The sequence below is a fragment of the Cupressus sempervirens genome, chromosome 9 (genome assembly GCF_028749045.1).
Source record: "Cupressus sempervirens isolate cs-2001-9-10 chromosome 9, ASM2874904v1, whole genome shotgun sequence".
NCBI classification, from domain to species: Eukaryota; Viridiplantae; Streptophyta; class Pinopsida; order Cupressales; family Cupressaceae; genus Cupressus; species Cupressus sempervirens.
Genome location: NC_143126.1, coordinates 54,776,435 through 54,799,174, shown reverse-complemented (window position 1 = coordinate 54,799,174; position 22,740 = coordinate 54,776,435).

Here is a 22,740-nt window from a genome sequence, read left to right as displayed (position 1 = left end):
TAATAAAAGTATCCTATTCCATTTCTTAAAATGATCAACTTAATCCTAAATGTTAAACCTTAATTCTAATTGTAACTTCAAATCTTAAACCTAACACTTGATCCCTAGCTAGGTAACCATTATAGTAACCATAATGGAAAGTAATCTTAATCCTAACCATATAATTAAAATCATAATCCTTAAACCCAACACATGATCCTAAAATGTAAACCCTAATTCTATTCCTAATTTTTAAACACTAATTCAAAGTGCTAAACTATAATCTTAAATTAGATCATCCATCAATCCTAAATATAAACCTAAACCATAATTCTAATTTCTAATGCCCAATCTTAAATGATAAGCCTTGAAATAGTGGGCTCTGTAATCCTAAATCTTATACTTTGTGCCCCAATCATAATGTTAATTACTCTACCCTAAATCCTAATCCAAACCACAATCTTACTTATGTTAAATCCTAATTGTTTTAATATTTAATTTTAATCATAAATGCTTTAAAGCATAATCCTAAACATTGAAATATAAATGTTAAACACAGATATTAAATTTCCTAGAAAATACATACCATAATCCTAATCATATATCTAATTTAATGATGTAAACCCATACCATAATGTTTACCCTATCCCTAATTATAAATGTGAAACCATGATTATAAATGGTAGACTCTAATTGCTCAATAATTTCTTGAAATGATAAAATCTAAATTACTATAAACTAAATTATCCCAATCTTAACCATAATTAAAAATCATAATCCTTAAACCTAGCACGTGATCCTAAAATGTAAACCATTATAAAAAATAAAATGAGAAACCTAAAACTAATCATTAATTCAAAACCATAATACAAGTATCCTAACCCATTTCTTAAATGATAAACATAATCCTAAATGTTAAATCCTAATTGTAATTGTAACTTCAAATCTTAAACAAAACACTTGATCCCTAGCCAAGTAACCATAATGGAAAGTAATCTTAATCCTAACGATATAATTTAAATCATAATCCTTGAACCTAGCACATGATCCTAAAATTTAAACCCTAATTCTAATCCTAATTTTTAAACATTAATTCAAAGTTCTAAACTATAATCTTAAATTAGATCATCCATCAATCCTAAATCTAAACATATACCATAATTCTAAATTCTAATACCTAATCTTAAATGATAAGCCTTGAAATAGTAGGATTAGTAATTCTAAATTTTATATTTTGTGCTCCAATCATAATGTTAATTACTCTACCCTAATTCTAAATGGATCATCCTAAATCCTAACCCAAACTACAATCTTATTTATGTTAAATCCTAATTGTCTTAATACTAAACTTTAATTATAAATGCTTTAAAGCATAATCCTAAACATTGAAATGTTAAACACTCATATTAAATTTTCCAGAAAATGCGTACCACAATCCTAATCATATTTCTAATTAAATGATGTAAATCCATACCATAATCTTTACCTAGTCCTAATTATAAATGTGAAACCATGATTATAAATGGTAAACCGTAATTGCTCAATAATTGCCCTAAATGCTAAAATCTAAATTACTATTAACTAAATTATCCAAATCATAACCATAATTAAAAATCATAATCCTTAAACCTAGCACATGAACCTAAAATGTAAACTATTATATAATTATTTATGTTAAATCCTAATCCTAGTTGATTTATTAATAATTTTTTGGAATATTATTTTATGATTAGGCTTAAGTTTGGTATAATGTTCAATTAGCCTTAATATTAAAGTTTACTTATTTATGTTCAATTAGCCTTAGCCTTAACTTTAAAGATTTACATGTTTATATAATTTATATTTTAAATTTATTTAATTAAATAGTAATTTTGAGATTTTTTATGTTGTTTAAACATATACGCATATTATATTTGATGGACCCACCCCCTCCCCACCCCCCTTGCCCACTCCTGCCCCTGCCCCCTCCATCACCATCTCCACCTCCACCCCCACCTCCACAACCACCTAGTCCTCCTCCAACACCTAGTGTAGAAGATCTGAGGGAGAGCATGAGGAACAACGTTTGCAACCTCATGCACGATATTCATACCATTAGGTGTGAGGCCCACCCCCCACCTACTTTTCCTTGCATATAGTATGCAAGATGTTGTACAGTCTATTGAGCATTTGGATAGTGACATCAATAGTTTTAGATTATGGAGGAAAAACATGCGTGCCTTCTATTCTGATGGCCTATCCTATAGAGAGGTCCACCAGCTCAAATTAAATAAAGGAAAATTTAAGAGATATTTTGTAAACCCTAAGATGGGTCTTTATATTAGTGATAAGAAGCCTTACATTTCTATTAGATGGTGCATGCATCTACGTTTATCAGTGCACTTTTGGGAATAGTGGTGGATGTTATTTGATCATCCACCACAGACAAATTATGAGGTGTCTAGCTACTTTCTTAGGAAGCTTTGGGATGAGTTTGAATTGGGTTTGAAACCCAATTATTTTGATATTAGATCATTTTAGGGGGTTGGTGGAGGGATGCCTCAGGATAGGCCTAGGCAAAAGCTAAGTGATAATATGATGAATCACATACATCCTCAGCCTCTTGTATCTCTTCCTGTAGTAGTTGTCCCAACACCTCACCATCATCGAGCAATGCCATTTTCTCTTACTTCATTGAGTGCCCTTTTAGGCAATTTAGTAGAGTAGTGGATGTAGGTGACAGATATTCATCCACTTGGACATATTTGTACTAGTTATGGAGGTATGTGTAGAGGTCCCCAGAGTGATGTTGATGCAGCACATGATGGCCATGATGCTGAGGGAAATGATTTTGATGATGATGCATACACTACTCATGGTGATGGTAGTGATGATATTGATGTGTCATCATTTTTTGACCTTCTAGACGGAGAGGGATACAATCAGGAGCAACAGGTAAAAATTTAATCAAAATTTATTAAGTACATAATTATTTACTTTCTACATATATATGTATAATTTTATTAACCATATTAATGTATGTTGATTTCAAATAACAGAGGATGGATGATATTGTTCCTCCTAGGAGGTAGTATAGTGTTTTTTGGAGACTTAGAGACATTGGCATCCCTCATATGGTATGAACTTTGAATTATACTATAAATAATGTACATTCGAACTTGAATTTAATAACATGTGCTCATTTGTTCTTTTTATTTGATTTTGTAGGGATTTTTGTCTATTACATAGTTTGATGTTTGTATAGGCCTTGATGTATCGACCACTAAGGCACAACCTCAAATACCTATGGTATGGACTTTTGAAGACAAATAATTTGTACTATTTCTATATACACATTGTTATAATTAACTTATCTTCAACTTTTATTCATGTATAATTTTATGTATTTTGGTTTTATGAAAATGAGATGGATCATACTTATCCATGTAGGCCTCAATATAGTTTATTTTTGACTACATCTTTTGACCATTTGAGACATGGTAGCATATCTCTAGACACATCTATGACACTGACTACTACTCAAGTATGATATATATATTTTTTATTTAAAAAAAAATGTAGTGTAAATTATGTACTTTTTAATTTACATACTTTGTAATTCATGTATATATAATTTTGGCTCAAGGTTTATCTATCCATAATTTTAGGACTATTTCACCATGAGTGTTGTTGAGACTATGAGACTAAGCCAAATGGAGGTACAGACATCATTCTTTGAGGTCAATATTGTGATTTATGTACATAGATAGTTCATTACATCTTTATCAAATTTTAAAAATTGATGTATTGTAAATTACAAGACATCACCACTGCCACATTTGGTAGCTTTTATAGTGCACCTCCCCCTATTACAGAGGGACACCCATCTCACATGGTATTATTTTGATTATGTACTAAATATTTAATTTATTTGAAACTAGATTTTGAAACCCATTTCAATTAAGCATGTACATATTGTCTTCTCAGGATGTGATAGACGATGCCCCATAGGGTATCCTATATAATGAGACACCTCATATTACATAGGATGATCCATTTGAGTCCTCTTTGTGTGGAGTAAAGAGGACTGCATATTAGATAGATTAGCTCTTTTGGCATCTTTAGATTGTACTTTTATGAAACATATTGTTTATTTTGATACACTTTGTATTAGGATAGTGAGCTATGTTATATGTATTTTTTGACTTCATAGATCATGTTATGACATGTTAGACCATGTACTATATATTTTTGACTTCTTATCATGCTAGTGTATGCAATATAGATTATTATGTTACCATGTTATAAGTATGAACTATTTTCTTTATTATGACATATTTTGTAAGTATATGGTACATGAACAATAATTTTAATAATTTATATAGAAAAAATAATTTAAACATGTTTGAATGTAAAAGTAATGGAAAAGAATAGGAGGTCATTACTTGAATTGACAATTAAATTTTAATATCAAGTGCATGCCTTTAACTTTCAAATAGAAGTGAACTCCTATTTTTAAATGTTTACAACATGTTTCACAATATATGTAAGACAATGTGAATGACATAAATAGAAATGAACACATTTCTTCAAATGAGGTCCTACAAAATAAAATTGTAAAAAAAAAACATGTGTTAATGAAAGCATAAATTAATATAAGCTATCCGAATTATGTAAATATATGTAATGTATGTACTCACTATGTGTAAATGCACATGATGTTGATGTTCAATCCACCTTAAACATTTAAATTTTCATAAATTGTAATTGATACCTGAATAAGAGGTATACACAACTTCTCTAATTTGGTATTGACAATGAATACATACATTTAATTTAATTATATAAGTACATATATAAAAATAGAACAATAAAGAATTTTTTTTACTTGTGTTTGATTTAAATGTAGTCATCCCACGATACCATCTACATTCTCTCTCTTTTGCAATGCATCTATGATTGTCTCATGCTCATCCATTGAAATTGACCATAATACCTTATTGGTGGCTCTCCCTTTGTATCTTTCTAATTTGATATTTGTTACCACCAACAAATGAGAATAGTGTAAAATCTTCTTTTTGGATTGGTAGTCTTAAAATAATAGTAAACCATTTCTTCTTGTTAGGGCTGTACGTAGCCAGGTGCCAGCTATAATGATAGACCCAATTTGATAATCAAAACCATCATTATCTACTTTATGACATATCAATTTCTTTTGTAGGTTCCACACATCTAGCTAGTCAATACTTAGTTTGTTCATCATTATCATCAGATGCAATAACAACATAAATATGTCCTACAAGAGAAGATAAAGTACATAAACACTTTAATCACATGTGTACATATATAAATAATATATTAATGATATGTAATTGAATTATATTAATGACATGTACATAAATAAATAAAATAAATTGAACCATGATCATAGCAAAATTAAATTAAATTGTGCATACCAAGTTCTATGAGGTCTGAAATACGACCATAGTCTTTCAATGCAAAACTAACATTCTGGTAATCATTTACTATATCATCTTGAAAATGTGTGTCAGTTGGTGCTAATGATTTGTGTTGCTAATCTTCAACCCATTCTATATTCTCCCATTCTTTCAATTGACTTGCAAGACAAAACTGACAAAAACAAGCAAGCTCCCTAGTCCATATAGTCCAAGTGTTATAATTTGAACTCCTAAATGAATGCCATTTAGTTGACTTGCTAATTGTGTTATAGGCATATCTTGGAAGGATATTCTTCTCTTCAACTAGGCAAAAAAAATCTGATTGTAGAGTTCTGACTTGATCTCGTGTATAAATGTTTCTTACACCATTTTACAATCTCATGTGCATTTTTGAATTTGGCCTTTTCCTCAAATTTTGATTGCTCTCTACTAAGGGCTCTCTTCATGCATGCACCAGCAATATCATGTTCTCCTTTACCATGTCCAACCTAAAAAATACTCCACACATGTTGGATATTAGTTTGCCTATGTGTCCTAATCAACCAATAGAACATTCTAGCATTCTTAAATTGTCCTACACAATTATCTAACCATATCCAATGTTGTGTCATTTGAATTTGTCTCTCTTTTAAATTATCATAAAAGACCTTGAAACAATATTGGACAAACTTAGATGAATGAAGTTTATTATCACTCATATAAAAATGGTACTCTCTTAATATTTTTCAATCCTCCTTTGTACTATAAGGTGCATTGCTATAAAATATATGAACATAAATTGTTACTTGCACTGAATTGTAATATTTTGGTTGTACCTCATCTTGTAGTGCAAGTGTGTAGTTCTCTGGAAAGTCAAACCTAAAAGTATAGTACCAATTCGAAATGTATTCTTACAAATGCAAAATTGTCCATCAAGCCATCTAGCATATTAAGAGTGTTTAACATATTTTGGTATGATCAAACTCTTAAACTAATCAATAAATGCATGACAACTAACTTTATCTATAACTAGATCACACCTTCTTCCAATCTTCCCATCCTTCAATGGATATTCAATAGTTTTGAATCTATTTACATCAACTAATTGTTGTCCAAAATTAGTCAAAACATTTTCATGCAAACATTCATCTAACAAAGAAAGATTTCCACACATATCACATGTACTAGAAAGACATGCATTGAAAAGAAAGTATTGGTCATCAGGCGGCTTAGAAGATAGACCTAATATGAAATCCTTTATAGTTTGAGGTGGTATTTTTATACAACATTTCTTTACTATGCATTGTACCACATATAGATAAAAATACATCATAATGGTAATGAAATTGAACATTAGTTTTACAAAAACATGTGATTCTTTCCTTGTTAATCCTTACATAACACTTTTCAAAAGATATTTGACTAACAGTAATAGTTAACACCTTACCATCTACACAATTTTTGAAAAATTTGGTATAAGTCATGTCTAAAAGGTGTTTGGGATGTAGATCACATATTTTTGAGCCAATTATTAATTTAAGAACATCTCTTGAATTAGTTGATACTCTTGTATTATCATGCCAAAAATATTTAACCAAACTTTTGACTTCACTAGTAAGTATCATATCAGATCTCGGGAGTCTACCACTAGAAGTCCACAAACTATTTGCTGGATCACATTCAAAGTTAACCCTTTTCTTTACAACTATTTCTAAAGTCTTATGATTCACATTAAGATATCCACTTATTTTACTAATCAATCTTTTGTTAGTAATTGATTTGTTAACTAAACCTATTGTTATTGCTCACTATGTTGCATTCTTATCTTTAGAGCGACTTCTTTTTCTGATAACATGAAAGGCACTAGCAATAGTGGATACAAATTTTTTTAAAGACTCATTTTTATTCTTTTGTTTTGCATACATACCCAACCTTTTCATTACTTTTCACATTTTAGACATTTTAATTAATTGCAACATAAACTGACATTGAAACTCAAATTTTTTATTATATAAAAAAGCCTATATAATCTATTAGCATGTGTCCTAATTTTTCTCCATGAAATCAATCCATCAAGATTATCTAGCACATCATTAGAAAACTAAAAATTATGTTCATACACTTCAATATCATTCAAACATGTTTGTCTAGTACCTGGTGTTTCTATGTCTACATTCATACCATTTTTATTTTCATTTTCGGCATTTTATTTTCAATGTTATTTGGAATTTGAATCTCATTTTCATTTTTTCTTGGTATTTTTTTTGGGGCATGCATTTCCATTGGAGTTTGTTGTGCATGATCATATAGCAATCTATTCTCATGAAGAAAATCTAAATCATTTAAATTGTAACCTACTTCTAAAAAATCACCAATTTCATCATGAGAAAAACCTCCATAGTTTAGAGACACACCTATATTGAATGTTTGATTAGAATGTGCATCTAAATCTCCTTGTATAGGGTTCTCTTCTTTAGCCTCTTCATCCATTTTGGTATCCTCAATGTCTTTCTCCTCTAAAGCAATGCTCAACTCTCTAATTCTTTGTCTTCTCTCTCATTAACATTGTGCTTCATTCTCTTTGTTTGTTACAATCTCTTCATTTTTAAGAACTTTTATTTTCTTCTTTCTTCATTGTTTTAATCTCATGTTTGCACTAGTTTTGAATTTGAATCAATAGCTTGCAAATTGTAGAAGATGACAAGAAAACAAAATAATTATGATAGAAATTCGCTATTGCAATTTGAAATTATCATTCAATCATTGCAATCATTGAAAAATGATTTTTGGGGCATCTTTTGGGGCCCAATGGATACATTAAAATTGGGTGCCTAATTTTTAAACAATCAAGTACTTGATTATTTTAAAATTTGGTGCCTGATTGTTTGAAAATTGGGTACCTTTTAAATTAGGTGCCCAATTTTTAAAAATTGAGTACCTGTTTGTTTATAAATTGGGTACCCAATTTTGTGAATGAATAAATTCAAATTGGGCACCCAATTTTTGAACTATAAATTGAGTGCCTGATTTTGGTGCCATGGGTGGGAATTTTCCATGGGAAGGAATTCCCATCAGGTTTTGCCTTGGGAAAAGGCATGGCATAGGCTAGGTGCAACCAAGCCTATGCCTTTATGAACCAATTTCTGACTAAGGCATTTAATCAACAATTTCAGGGATTGTTGTAATTTTTATATGGTCATCCCCATTGAATTTTTTGACAAAATAAAAATCCATTATAGGTCTTACTGTTCTGATTACAAAAATGTAAATTTTATAGTGTTATTCATCTGAGTTCATTTTCTTTTTCCATTATTTATCAATCAAAACTATCTCTTAAACATAAAACAGTGAGATTCATTAAAAATTTAATAGCTTTTTAAATTTTTCATATTTTTAAAATTAATTTACATGTCATCAATCTTCACACAATTCTTTTTAAGTTAAAAAAATTTCAAAAAAATTAAATTTTGATTAAATTATGGTGCTTGTATATTAGAGATTTTAGAAATTAGTTTAATCATCAATTAAAAATTAATAAAAAAATCATTAAACAATTCAAGAAAATTATTCTCATCAAGCTTTGGTGTGTAAGGTAACTTTGTTTAAAAGGATTCACAAAAATTGATTTAGTTGTGTCAAATTATGGTGTCCATACACGAGCATGGTATGGTCCTGAAATAGGCCTTTTGAAAAGGTGGTTTTTAATGATCCATACCAAAAAAATAATCTATCATATGGGTATACAAATAAATTACATATTCAAAAAGGAAATTCTAGGCACTACAATTCTTATTTCTAATTTTTTTAAAATAGTAAATCTCTAAATGCCTCAAATTTTGGCATCAATTCACAATATACTTCAAAAATAGGAAAAACACTTCCACTTTTTGGCAAAAAGTGAGACTCAAGTTCTTGCACTAACCCCATGATTAGATGTTCTTTGTAGCTTATCTTCCTCACTTTCTTGCTCTGCGTTTACCTTCTCTCACTTATCTGTCTTATTTTACAATCTACTTCTATATCTTATCCTCACAAATTTACCTTTCTTATATATCATATGATTGGACAAGTCAGCTTGAATACCCTTCCAAATAATCAATAAGCATCCAAATAGTCAGTCTCAATTAATTAACTATTAAACAAATGCATCCTGCTGTCACTCAGTCAATACTAGGATTGGACACTCGGTCAACACTATGAGTCCTTTGATGCCTAACCACTCAATCAATAGTACAAGCATGATTCTCTTCATTAACCAACTATACAGTTAATACTAGAAAATTTTTCTTCACCTGACTACTTGGTTAATATAGAGATATATACAAGGTTAATACTACAAACTCTACATTGCTTGGTTGATAATGACATTTTTCTAAAATCAATGACAACATAAAATTGGAGAATTGTTTCCAACAAATTCCCTCTTTGGCATTGATGGAAACACAAAATTACAACATAAATTGATAGAAGTATGAGCAATTAGATAGTATCCTTAGTTTCATTTTGATTCACATCCATACCAACTCCCTCTAAGATTCTACTTGGGTTTGTGTCTACTACTTCCCTATCAAAACTCTACTAAGGATTACTATCATTTTCTCCCTCTTTGTTCTACATTTCATCATCTGAATATCATCCTTGTACTAGGATACAAGACTCTCCCTCTTTCTTTTTGACTCTAAACTCTCCCTTACTCTTTCATGTTGACACTAAACTCTTCCTCTTTGACATCAAATGCCAAAGGATACAAGCTTTGAAGTTACTAGGTACTTTTTGTATTCATTCATATGCAATATGATTTTCATTTGACTACATAAACTTGATAGATCTTTAATGGAACTTGGTTGAAGCTTCACCATCCTTTTCTTTAGTGGGTATTATATAAGGGAATAACACCTAGTCTACCTTCTAGATACATAAATGCATCCTTAGATAAAACCTTTAGTAACTATATCTTCTATCTTCTCATTAGTGTTCACATATTCCAATCTCACCTCTTTGTCTTGAAATAATTCCTTTAAGAAATGATATTTTATTGCAATGTAGTTTTCCTTTGTGTGCATCACAAGATGTTTGGATATATTTATTGCAATTGTGTTATCACAATAGATAACCATTGGTTTCTTGATTCATCCCTTCATTTGTAACATTAATTGCTTGATTTATATTATGGTAGAACAACTAACTACTACAACAACATACTCCACCTCTATTGTGGATTGAGAAATACAATTATGCTTATTTCTTATCCAAGATACTAACCTCTTTCCAAGATATAATTCTCCTATACTAGTACTTTTTCAGTCATTAATGATTCCTTCCCAATCTTCATCAATTAGTCTCTCAACTCAAGGTTTCCTCCTTTCTTATACCATAAACCATATTCTTTAGTTCCTTTCAAATACCTCAAATTTATTTTTACTATCATGATGTGATTTTCTTTTGGATTAGAAAGAAATCTTGTAACTATGCCAACTACCAATGCAATATAAGGTCTGGTGTATACCACATACTAAAGTTTCCCAAAAATTGATCTATAAGTAGTGTGGTGTACCTCCTTTGAATCATCATTCTTTGAGAGTTTATGTCTAGTAGACATAGGTATTCCAACTGGCTTGGAATTTTTCATTCCAAATGCTTTCAATGTTTCCCTGATGTAATTTGATTGAGTGATGTATATGCCATCCTCCATCTAATGAACTTGTAGACCCACAAATAATTTAATCTCTCCAAGTTTCTTGATTTATTCCTTCATTTGTAACATTAATTGCTTGATTTATATTATGGTAGAACAACTAACTACTACAGCGACATACTCCACCTCTATTGTGGATTGAGAAATACAATTATGCTTATTTCTTATCCAAGATACTAACCTCTTTCCAAGCTATAATTCTCCTCTACTAGTACTTTTTCAGTCATTAATGATTCCTTCCCAATTTTCATCAGTTAGGCTCTCAACTTAGAGTTTCCTCCTTTCTTATACCATAAACCATATCCTTCAGTTCCTTTCAAATGCCTCAAATTTACTTTTACTATCATCATGTGATTTTTTGTTGGATTAGAAAAAAATCTTGTAACTATGCCAACTACCTATGCAATATAAGGTCTGGTGTATACCACATACTAAAGTTTCCCAAAAATTTATCTATAAGTAGTGTGGTTTACCTCCTTTGAATCATCATTCTTTGAGAGTTTATGTCCAATAGACATAGGTGTTCCAACTAGCTTGGAATCTTTCATTCCAAATACTTTCAGTGTTTCCCTGATGTAATTTGATTGAGTGATGTATATGCCATCCTTCATCTGATGAACTTGTAGACCCACAAAGAATTTAATCTCTCCAACCATAGACATTTCAAATTCTTTCCTCATTTCTTCAACAAATTACTTGCATAACATCTCATGTCTTGCAAATATGATATCATCTACAAATATTTCTGCAAGCAATATCTTGTCCTATGGTCCTTCCTTAATATACAAATTACTATTATCATTTGTCTTTTCAAAACCAATTCTTACTAGACACCCATGCAGTCTTTCACACCATGTTCTAGAAGTTTTCTTCAATCTATATAAAGCCTTGTGAAGTTTACATACCATTTTTTTACCCTTGGATCAATGAAACCTTTAGGTTGTTCAATGTAAATTTCTTCTTGTTGGAATCCATGTTGGAATTCTTTAGAATAACTAAGAGGGGGGTGAATCAGTTATCCAAGGTCCAAATGTACTAATAAAACTTTCCAATGCTTAACATATTCATATCCATAAAGCCATATCATGCATGCATCCATTAGAACATCCAATACCTTAACTTAGTAGGTCACTATCCTAGGTCAAAATAAGTTTGTAGAAATGTAAGCATGAAATACCACAAACTCATTCACACAGTTTGACACAAGGATTTTATGTGGAAACCCAATTTGGGAAAAATCACTAGTAGCATGCTACCAAATTTCATTCTTCTAAAGTGATGCCCTATGAAAGGCCAACCCTGTTAAAGGTTACAATACACACTATTAAATGTATCCTAGTCAAAGGATTTCAATGACCCTATTAGGAGTAAGCCTTGTAAGAGGACTTTAGAAAATTCCATAAGAATTTCAACTAGTTAAAGGATTTACAAATGACTATTAGGTCAACCTTAATCCAAAGGATTTATCTAGATTGATACAATTATCAAAAAGTAACAATAGGAATTGATCTGATAATAAAATCTAACTCACTTGTAAATTATAGATCATTAGTTTAGTCCTCCATTCTCCTTGGCATTCATACTATTCATCTCTAATAGCTTGTTAACCCTTCAATAATTCATCCTCTTAAGCCTTCTTACTTTGTATGGCAATTGCAGTCTCTTTTATTTGGCCACCATATGGAGCAATACCCTAGACTTCTTGTCTTCCTTAGGTTCTCACACATGACAACCTTTGCTTCTAGCCTACTATCTCTATAAATAGAGAATTTAGGTTATTTTTAATTTAACCATAATCATACATTTTAGGGTTAGGTAAGATTCGATGAATCTGCCCACTTTTCCATTTTAGTCCCTCTAACAACTTCTTGTACAATATTCCTTGAATTCACCTCAAAATGGTTTATCTTGAATTCTGTGACACTATCTCATCATAGAAATATTCAACATGGTTCACATGATTCAAAAAATCAAATTAGTAATCTTAGATTCATCAAATCTTCTATTTAACACTTTTTGTTGTCACTCAATATCTATACTATTCACTCAACAATAAAAGTCTTCTGATGCTTGGCCAATCTTGGGTTGCTCAAAATCAACTACATCTTCTTAGCTTGACCACCACTATTATGTCCTTGATTCTCAACACTTACTAAAATTTACTGATGCTCGACATATACTAACTTTTTGCTCGACCTAAACTAGAGTTTGCTTGGATTACACTATTTTCTCAACCAGGCTCTATAGACACCTTTTATGAAAACACTTCTTCTTGGCTTAGCTAAAGTAGCCATGTACTTTAGACACAAGTAGATCAACAATACATAATATCAACAATGTCTTACTTCATCTTAGTGCTCCTTTTATACACCAAATAACTCAACCTTTCTCTAGGTACTTTTTTATCTTCTCTTTTCAAATCCTTTTCATCAATCAAAAAATGATAGCATTTAGACCAAAAAGTAATTGTGTTACCAAAAAGTAGCAGTTTTGACATCATTAACAATATAATGATTATTCCATGATAGGTTCTATACTTCAAACAATCTCTTTTCAACAATCTCCCTCTTTGACATTGATGGAAAACCAATACCAGCAACAATACCATAAAGAAAATTAATATATGTGAAATCTCTCCCTCTACCAATGTATGAAATATATGTGCCTCTTTATTTTTCATTCTCTGATTTGATCTCTCTGATATCTTATATCTCCCTCTTTCTTATATAATCTTGAACTCTCTCTACTATCTCCCTCTTTCTTATATGTCCGTATTTCTTGAACTCTCTCTACTATGTCCCTCTTTGACAACAATGCCAAAGTCTTTGTCATCTATTCATGTAGATATAATCAATTCAGGTTCTTCCGCTATCATCTTGCACATGACTATATAAATATTTTGATTCAACTCCTTCATTACTTTAGGCAATTCCAAACGTAAGATCCACTGCACCAAATTTTAAAATATTACATTTAACTCAATTGATGTAGGGTACTACTCTTGCTTCTTAAGTGGCTTTGGATAGGGGTATCAACCATAGTTTACCTCTTAGATACTCATGTGCATCCTTAGATAAAGATTTTGTGAATATATCAACTATCTATTCTTTTGTATTCGCATATTCCATTCTCACTTCTTTTCTTGAACCAACACTCTCGAGTCATAATACTTGATTGCAATGTGCTTTATCTTTGTGTGCATCACAAGATTCTTTGATAGATTTATAGCACTTGTATTGTCACAATAAAATACCATAGGTTCCATAATTTATTCCTTCATCCCTTTGAGTAACTATTTGATCCATACCACATTTGTACAATTCATTGCAGTAGCCACATATTCAGCTTCAACAATAGATTAAGATATACATTTTTGTTTCTTATTGGTCTAGGTGACCAATCTCTATCCTAAGAAAAATTCTTCACAACTTGTACTCTTTTTGTCATCAATGTTTCTAACCCAATCTACATTTGCATAGGCTCTCAACTCAAATTTATCATTCTTCTTGTAGTATAGACCACCGTCTTCCATTCCTTTCAAGTATCTCATGATCCTTTTAATAGCCATCAAATGATTCTCTTTAGGATTTGCAAAATTCCTTGCAACAATCCCAACAACTAATGAAGTGTCAAGTTTGTTATAAACTATATATTACAATTTGCCAATCATAGACTTGTACAATGTTTTATTTACTTTAGCAGGATCATTAGTTTTGGATAGTTTGTGTCTTATCACCATAGGAGTACTAACATGTTTTAAATCCTCCATACCAAAATTTTTCATTATTTCCTTTACATACTTGGACTGAGTAATGTAAATACCATATTTCATCTGATATACTTGCAAACCAACAAATAACTTTATCTCTCCAAACATAGAGATTTCAAACTCTTTGTTCATTTAATTTTCAAATGTCTTACACAATACATTTTTCCCCCAAATATGATATCATTAACAAATAATTCAGCTAGTAAAACCCCTTTACTTCCTTTTGTCTTCAAGTATAGATTGTTGTTGTCATCAATCTTCTCAAAACTATTCTTCACAAGATAACTGTGAAGCCTTTCATACCATTCTCTTGGAGCTTCCTTTAAACCATATAAAGCTTTATGTAATCTACATACCATGTTCTTGTTGTTTGGATCAACAAATCCTTTTGGCTATTCAATGTAAAACTCCTCTTTTAGTATATCATTCAAAAATTATGCATTCACATCCATTTGATAAAATTTGAAACCTTTGCATGCAAAGTAAACAAGAAGAGTTCTTACTCCTTCTAATCTTGAAAATGGGGCAAATGTCTTTCCATAGTCAATTACCTCTTCTTGTACATATCCATTGTAAACTAATCTTGCCTTATTCCTTATGAATTCACCATTCTCATCCAATTTGTTTTTGTACACCCACTTGGTTCCAATCACATTCTTGGTCTCTGGTTTGGGTACTAGAGTCCATGTTTTTTTCTTCTCAATTTGATCAATCTCTTCTTTCATGGCTTTACTCTAGGCTTCATTCTTTAATGCATTCTTCACTAAATTAGGCTCATGCATGATTAAGAAATACTTATCACTTCTTAACGTCTTCCTTTTTATTGTTTTTCCTTCTTTATCTCCAATTATTTGTCCAGCAGGGTGATGTATTTTGACATACTTCAATAATCTTGGTTCTGCCCTTCTTTCTTTAGTGGGCATGTCAACTCCAAATCACTGTGTACTTCTCTATTAGGTACATCAACATTCCTTTCATGTAAATATGTGTACTTATAAATTCTCTCCAGTATTTCAAAGAAACATTAATCATCATCATCAATGTTCTAGCACAATCTATTATAGATTTGTTCATCCTTTTAACAATCCCATTTTATTGAGGGGTCCTACGCATAGAAGTATGTCTTTTAATTCCTCTATCATTATATAATATCTCAAACTCATTTGATGTAAATTCTCCACCTCTTTTAGATCTTAGACATTTTAAGATTTTGTGAGTCTCCTTTTTAACTCTTTCTAGATACCACTTAAACATTTGAAAAATATCAAATTTTTGTTTCAAAAACATAATTGTCATCATCCTAGTATAATCATCAAAAAATAGGATAATGTACTAGTAACCTTTGTAGCTTTGCACATTAATTGGTCCACACAAATTAGTATGAATGAATTCCATAATTTCATTTGAGGAGTGAGTCTTACCTTTACAACTAGATTTGGTCATATTGCCTAACTGATATTATTTACAAATCACATTATCAAGTTTCTTTAGTTTAGGTAAACCTCTGACTCTTTTAATGTTACTGATATTGGATAAGTTATTAAAACTAACATGATATAACCTCTTGTTCCATAGCTACACATCATCAAATTATACAATAAAACAAGTAGCATCATTCATGTCAAGATAAAACAAATTACCTCTAGTATGGTCTCCATTTCCAATTAGTTTTTCATCAGTGTCATAAATCTTAGCCTTCTTGTTATCAAATTCAACTTTGCAACCTGAACTATTCAATTGTGACACATCCAACAAGTTATAATTATGTCCTTCTACATAGTAAGCATTATCACACATGATCTTTTCTAGTTACTTTTACTGATCCTTTACCTTTTATCAAACATGGTACATCATTGCCAAATATAACACTATTTCCAATTGTAATACTCAAGGGTAATGAACTTAATTTTATCTCTAGTCATGTGATGTGGACACTACCACTGATCCATCTATCATTTTTTTTCACACAATATATTAATGTAGTTGCCTCATCTTCATCAAAATCATCTTTCATAGAAACATACACAACTTCATCCTCACGGTCATTAGATCCATCTTTTGTTTCCTCTTTAGTAATGTAGCAAGACCTCTTTCCTTTGTCTTTATAGTCTTTTTTGTTATCATCTCTTTTACCTTTTTATTTTTCTCCACTTCTATTGTTCTTCTTCTCTAGACACCTTGCAACAATATGAACAACCTTATCACAATTGAAACAAATGTTAGGTAACTTACCTTTGTATTTCCCTTTGCCTCTATGAAATCTCCTAGCTAGCAATGCTTCAAGATCTTCTACATCTTCATCATCTATATCACTTTCACTAGAAAAATGCTTTCAACTTTTTTGTTCTTCTCTTTAGGTTCTTTTAGTGTTAGTTTGGATTTGAAAGAAGATTCAACATTTTCAGTTTTGAAATTATCAAAATTTGAAAACTCAAAAGTAGTGAGTCTACCCATCAGTCCTTCAAGGGTTAGATTACTACCAAGAAATTGTTGGAATTAAAATAGGAAAGGTAAAATTTTGAGGGGTGAGGGGGCATGGGGGGTGAATCATTAGTTTAAAATTGGACCCATAAAAGTTTCACCACACATCCATCTCATACATTCAATGTATAAATTGAAATAACATGTAAAACATGTAAATCTAAAATATGTAAGCAAGTAAAAATTCGCACACATATGACACCAGATATGATTACCTAGAAACCCTCCAAGTGAGAAGGTAAAAATTGGGGTGGGGATGACACCCACAAATCTTCACTATTGTAGTAATAAAGTGTATCCAATGAAGGTTACAATGTTTTGATCATGAGATATGATCTACCTTATGAAAGGTCTACCCTGTTAAAGGCTTACAAAGACTTTTAGGTCTTGCCTTGCTAAGCTATTTCAACACCCTGTTAGAAGTGTGCCTTGCTAAAGGACTTTAACTCACAACTAAGTAAGCAACCTATTAAAGGATTTCAATACAACCTATTAGGACTACTATGTTAAGAGATTCTGACTGAAATCAACTGTTAAAATGTCTCAGTATTGATCCTGTAGTTAGCACTTGATTTTGCGATAACATATCACCTCTAAACTGATGTCTTCTTGATCCTTCTTGATCATATGTCTCATTGTTGTATACTCTTCTCTTTACTCTATTCTGCTCTAACTGATTTTACAATGTTGTCTCACTTCATAACTCCTTAGCCACCATGAATGCTCTATTTTCTCATGCAAACTTCTCTATATTCTTCTCCAACACCTTACACACATGCTCATTAAGAGTTTAGGGTTTTTCCTCCTTAAGAAGAATTTGATGACTTAGGGTTAGGTATGAGTTCTATAGCTAAGATTAATCCATTTTACCACTTAATCCTTCCCATTTTCTAATTGGCTACATGTAATTGCATTGGAAATCTAACTTAAGATTCATCCTTATCTCCAAAATATTGTAATTTATCCTTAAGTCAGCTCGAAAATGGTTTACATAGTTGTTTGTGTGTTTACAAACAAATATGTCAAAACTATCTTACTTGACACCTAAAGTCTCTGATGCTCGGCATATACTAATCTTTCTACTATGACTCGACATCTATATTACTCAACATACATTGTTTACTTGGCTCTTGAATAACTTAGCATATACTATTTGCTCGACACTTGAGTGACTCAAAACATGCATAGCTTGGCACTCATTATGGACTTGGCATGCTCTATAATATACATGTTGTGCTTGGCATGTACTACTTGTTTGGCATGAAATAAGAAATAACTTAAGTGTGTTGACACTCACTTGTCAAAACCAATATGAGATGAACAATCTCCCCCTTTGACATGAGTGTCAAAAACACTTGAGTATGCATTAATATCCTTAATCTCATGAGCATAACATATCTCTAACTCAGCTTATATACAAAACTTTAAAATTTTGCAATAACTTGGATACCTCAAAATTTGATAACTCCTTAAGTTGATATGTCTATTCTGTATCCAAAATTTTGTACTCCTGCTTTGTAAATATGCCTCAACTGATACTCTTTGACTTCATACTATCATGTGCTTTCTCTCCCTTAACATAATCTATCTTTGTTCCATTCCTTTTCTTACTCTCCTCTTGTATCTCTCATGTTTATTTCTCCCCCATTTCTCACTCTCCTTATATCTCCCCAAAATCCTCATTCTCCCCCAAAATATTTCTCCTTTATTTCTCCCCCTTTTTGACACTTATGCCAATGGGCTATACACTTATAGTGTGTTTTTTTGAAAAGGATTTATGGACATCTAATATTATCTTGAGAGCTACATCCCAGTTCTCACATGCTACATCTAATGGCTTGATTTGGATAGCTCTCTTGATAGCAAGGTAGACTAGACCATCTAGTATAGAAAGATTTGGGTCTTTCTTCATTAAGATCTTGGCATATCCTAGTTCCTTGTGCAAAATTTCTATATGAGGGGTCAAAGTGATTTGGATGCTAATCAGTTTAGCCCTTATGTTGGCCTCATCTGCTGATAATTTAGCTAATTGAACTTGGGTTTGAAGCAATGTCCTAAAGTGCTTCTCACTTTGAGATGGATTCATAGGTAGTTTTACACCTCATGAATTGATCTGACTTTCCAAGTTCAAGATGTGACTTCTTGTCTCTTGGGTGAAGAGTATTGGATTGCACAATTTAGTGTATAATAAGAATATGTTCTCAAGTACCTTCTTCACATCCTCAACCTTAATTACCAATGCAGCTTGTGTTAGTGCTATGTCACCTAATATCTTTTCATTCACTTTGCTTTGAATTTTTTTTTTTTGACCATTCTAATAATTTACCATTTGTATCTAGGTCTGTATCACTAACCTTTTCCACTATGTTTGTTAGCTATTTAATCAGTGGCTTGGTCTCATTCAGAGTTGGTAGACTAAATGCATCTAAAAAAGATGTCTTTTATATCCTATAATGTCTACTGCCTATGCTCCCTTCTAAGCATTTCTTGACGCTTCTTACTTGCTAGGGCTTGTTGGAGTATGCCCATCCATTCTATCTTCATTGTATCATAATCATACTCTGGAAAAATGGTTTCTTCATCAAGGCTCACATATCCATATTGTATGACTTCTTTTTACTTTGATGAACTTTGGCTTGGCACTGAGATCTACAATGGTGTTGCATATGTGCCTGACTTTTGAAGAGTTTGAGTGGAGGTAGTGCCAGATACTAGTAAGGTTACCAGGGCTTGGATGGCAACTTGCTCCTTCATCTTAGGTGTTAGTTCTATCTCTTAAGGTTTTCCCTTGACTTCCATAATTACTTGTGATACACCTTGTACCTATGTTGCATGTACAGATAAGTCTATCTGACCTATTTCTTGTTGTTCTTGTGTCTCCACTATATCCTTCGCAATTGCATCAAAATTAACAGTTGTATCAACCTTGTCTGATGTATCTTCTAGTATTTTGACCAAAGGTTGTGCATGAGTGACTTGAGGGATGATAGAAGGTGGTTCTTGTGGATTCGCCTCTACCCTTTCTATTTCAATCACTAATTTATGCAATTCATTGACACTCACTAATACATGATTATCACAAAGTTTTTCCTATAGTGAGGATTGATCTAGTATCTTCTTAAGATCTTACTCAGTAAGGGGATTGATGTTCTGAGTTGTGATATTAGAAACATCCTAAATAGATAGTGTTTTAGTATTTTCATTTGTGACATGTTGAGGACTAGCACTAGGAAATTGTGTCATGTACATTCTATTCTTCTTATTGCTCTAGCTCATCTATTGCCTTGTCATCTATATTCATTTTTACTCCTCCCTCAATAGTGTCATCATTTTTACCATCTTCTTCACCATCCTTCACTTCAATGGGTTCTTGTTCACCTTGCTTAACTATAGTCAACCCATAAGTGAGTTTCCACATTTGTGTGGACTTCTTAACAACATCTTAATTATTATTTTGTAATATGCTAAATGCTCTATATTTAGCTGTAAACCTAGCTACATACTTCTTCACAACCTTAGAAATCTATGCCTTAGTTAGTTTAGGCACCACTTGTGCTAGAGATGTTTCTATAGGCCTTATGTTGGCCTCATCTAATAAAAATGTAGCTAATTGACTCTGGGTTTGAAGCAATCTCTTGAAGTGCTTCTCACTCTGACCTAGATTCATAGGCAATTTTACACCTCATGAATTGATCTAACTTTCCAAGTTCAAGATGTGACTACTTGTCTCTTGGGTGAAGAGTGTTGGATTGTACAATTTAGTGTACAATAAGAATATGTTCTCAAGTACCTTCTTCACATCCTCAACCTTAGTTTCCAATGCAACTTGTGTTAGTGCTAGGTTACTTGATATCTTTTCATTCACTTTGCTCTAAAATTTCTTTTCTAACCATTCTAATAACTTAGCATTTATATCTAGGTCTGTCTCACTAACATTTTCCACCATTTTTGTCAGCTATTCAATCAATGGCTTGGTCTCATCTAGAGTTGGCAAAATAAATGCATCTAAAAAGATGTCTTTTATATCCTACAATGTCTACTTCTACCTATGCTCCCTTCTAAGCATTTCTTGATGCTTCTTACTAGCCAGGGCTTGTTGGATTATGCCCATTTGTTCTATGGTCATTGTATTGTAATCATACTTTGGAAAAATGGTTTCTTCATCAAGGCTCACATCTTATGACTTCTTTTCCCTTTGATGAACTTGGGCTTGGCATTGAGATCTGTAATGGTGTTGCATCTATGCTTGACTTTTGAAGAGTTTGAGTGGAGGGAGTGCTAGATACTGGTAAGGTTACTAGGGCTTGGATGGAAAATTGCTCCTTCACCTTAGGTGTTAGTTCTATCTCTTTAGGCTTTCCCTTAACTTCCATAATGACTTGTGATACACCTTGTATCTATGCTGTAGGTATAGATAAGTCTATCTAACCTATTTCTTGTTTTTCTTCTGTTTCCACTATATCCTTTGCAATTGCATCAACCTTAATAGTTGTATCAACCTTGTCTAATGTGTCTTCTAGTATTTTGACCAAATTTTGTGCATTAGTGACTTGAGGGATGATAGAAGGTGGTTCTTGTGGATTCACCTCTACCCTTATTGTTTTAGTCACTAATTTCTACAATTCATTGACATTCACTAATACAAGATTATCACAAAGTTTTGCCTATAGTGTGGACTAATCTAATATCTTCCTTTTTAAGGGAATTGATGTTTTGAGCTATGAAATTAGAAATGTCCTTAACAATTACTATTTTAGTATTTTCATTTGTGACATGTTGAGGACTGACACTAGGAAATTGTGTGATCATGCACACTCTATTCTTCTTGCTGCTCTAGCTCATCCGTTGCCTTGTCATCTATGTTCATTTCTGCTCCTCCCTCAATAGTGTCATAATTTTTATCATCTTCTTCACCATCCTTCACTTTAATGGGTTCTTGTTCACTTTCATTAACTGTAGTCAACCCATAAGTGAGTTTCCACATCTATGTGGACTTCTTAACAACATCTTCAATATTATTTTGTAATATGCTAAAGGCTCTATATTTAGGTGTAATCCAAACTACATAATTCTTCACAACCTTAGCAATATATTCCTTAGTTAGTTTAGGCATCACCTGTGCTAGAGATGTTTCTCTAATTTGTCTCTCCAAGTTCAGACAATAGTGCCATTTTTGCTGAACTCTATCATATAGGCTTTTGGGCATTGAGTTGGCAATCTCTAGTGGGGTAGTTTTGAATTTTTCCATCATAGAATTAATGGATTCTTTCACCTAATTCTTTTCAAGTTTACCTAAATTATCAAAATCAACATGTGTAAATCCTGATAAGTCTACACTATATTTAATATTTTCACATAAGTTTTCAAGATCTAATAGGGGATTGTGACTCACCACCTTA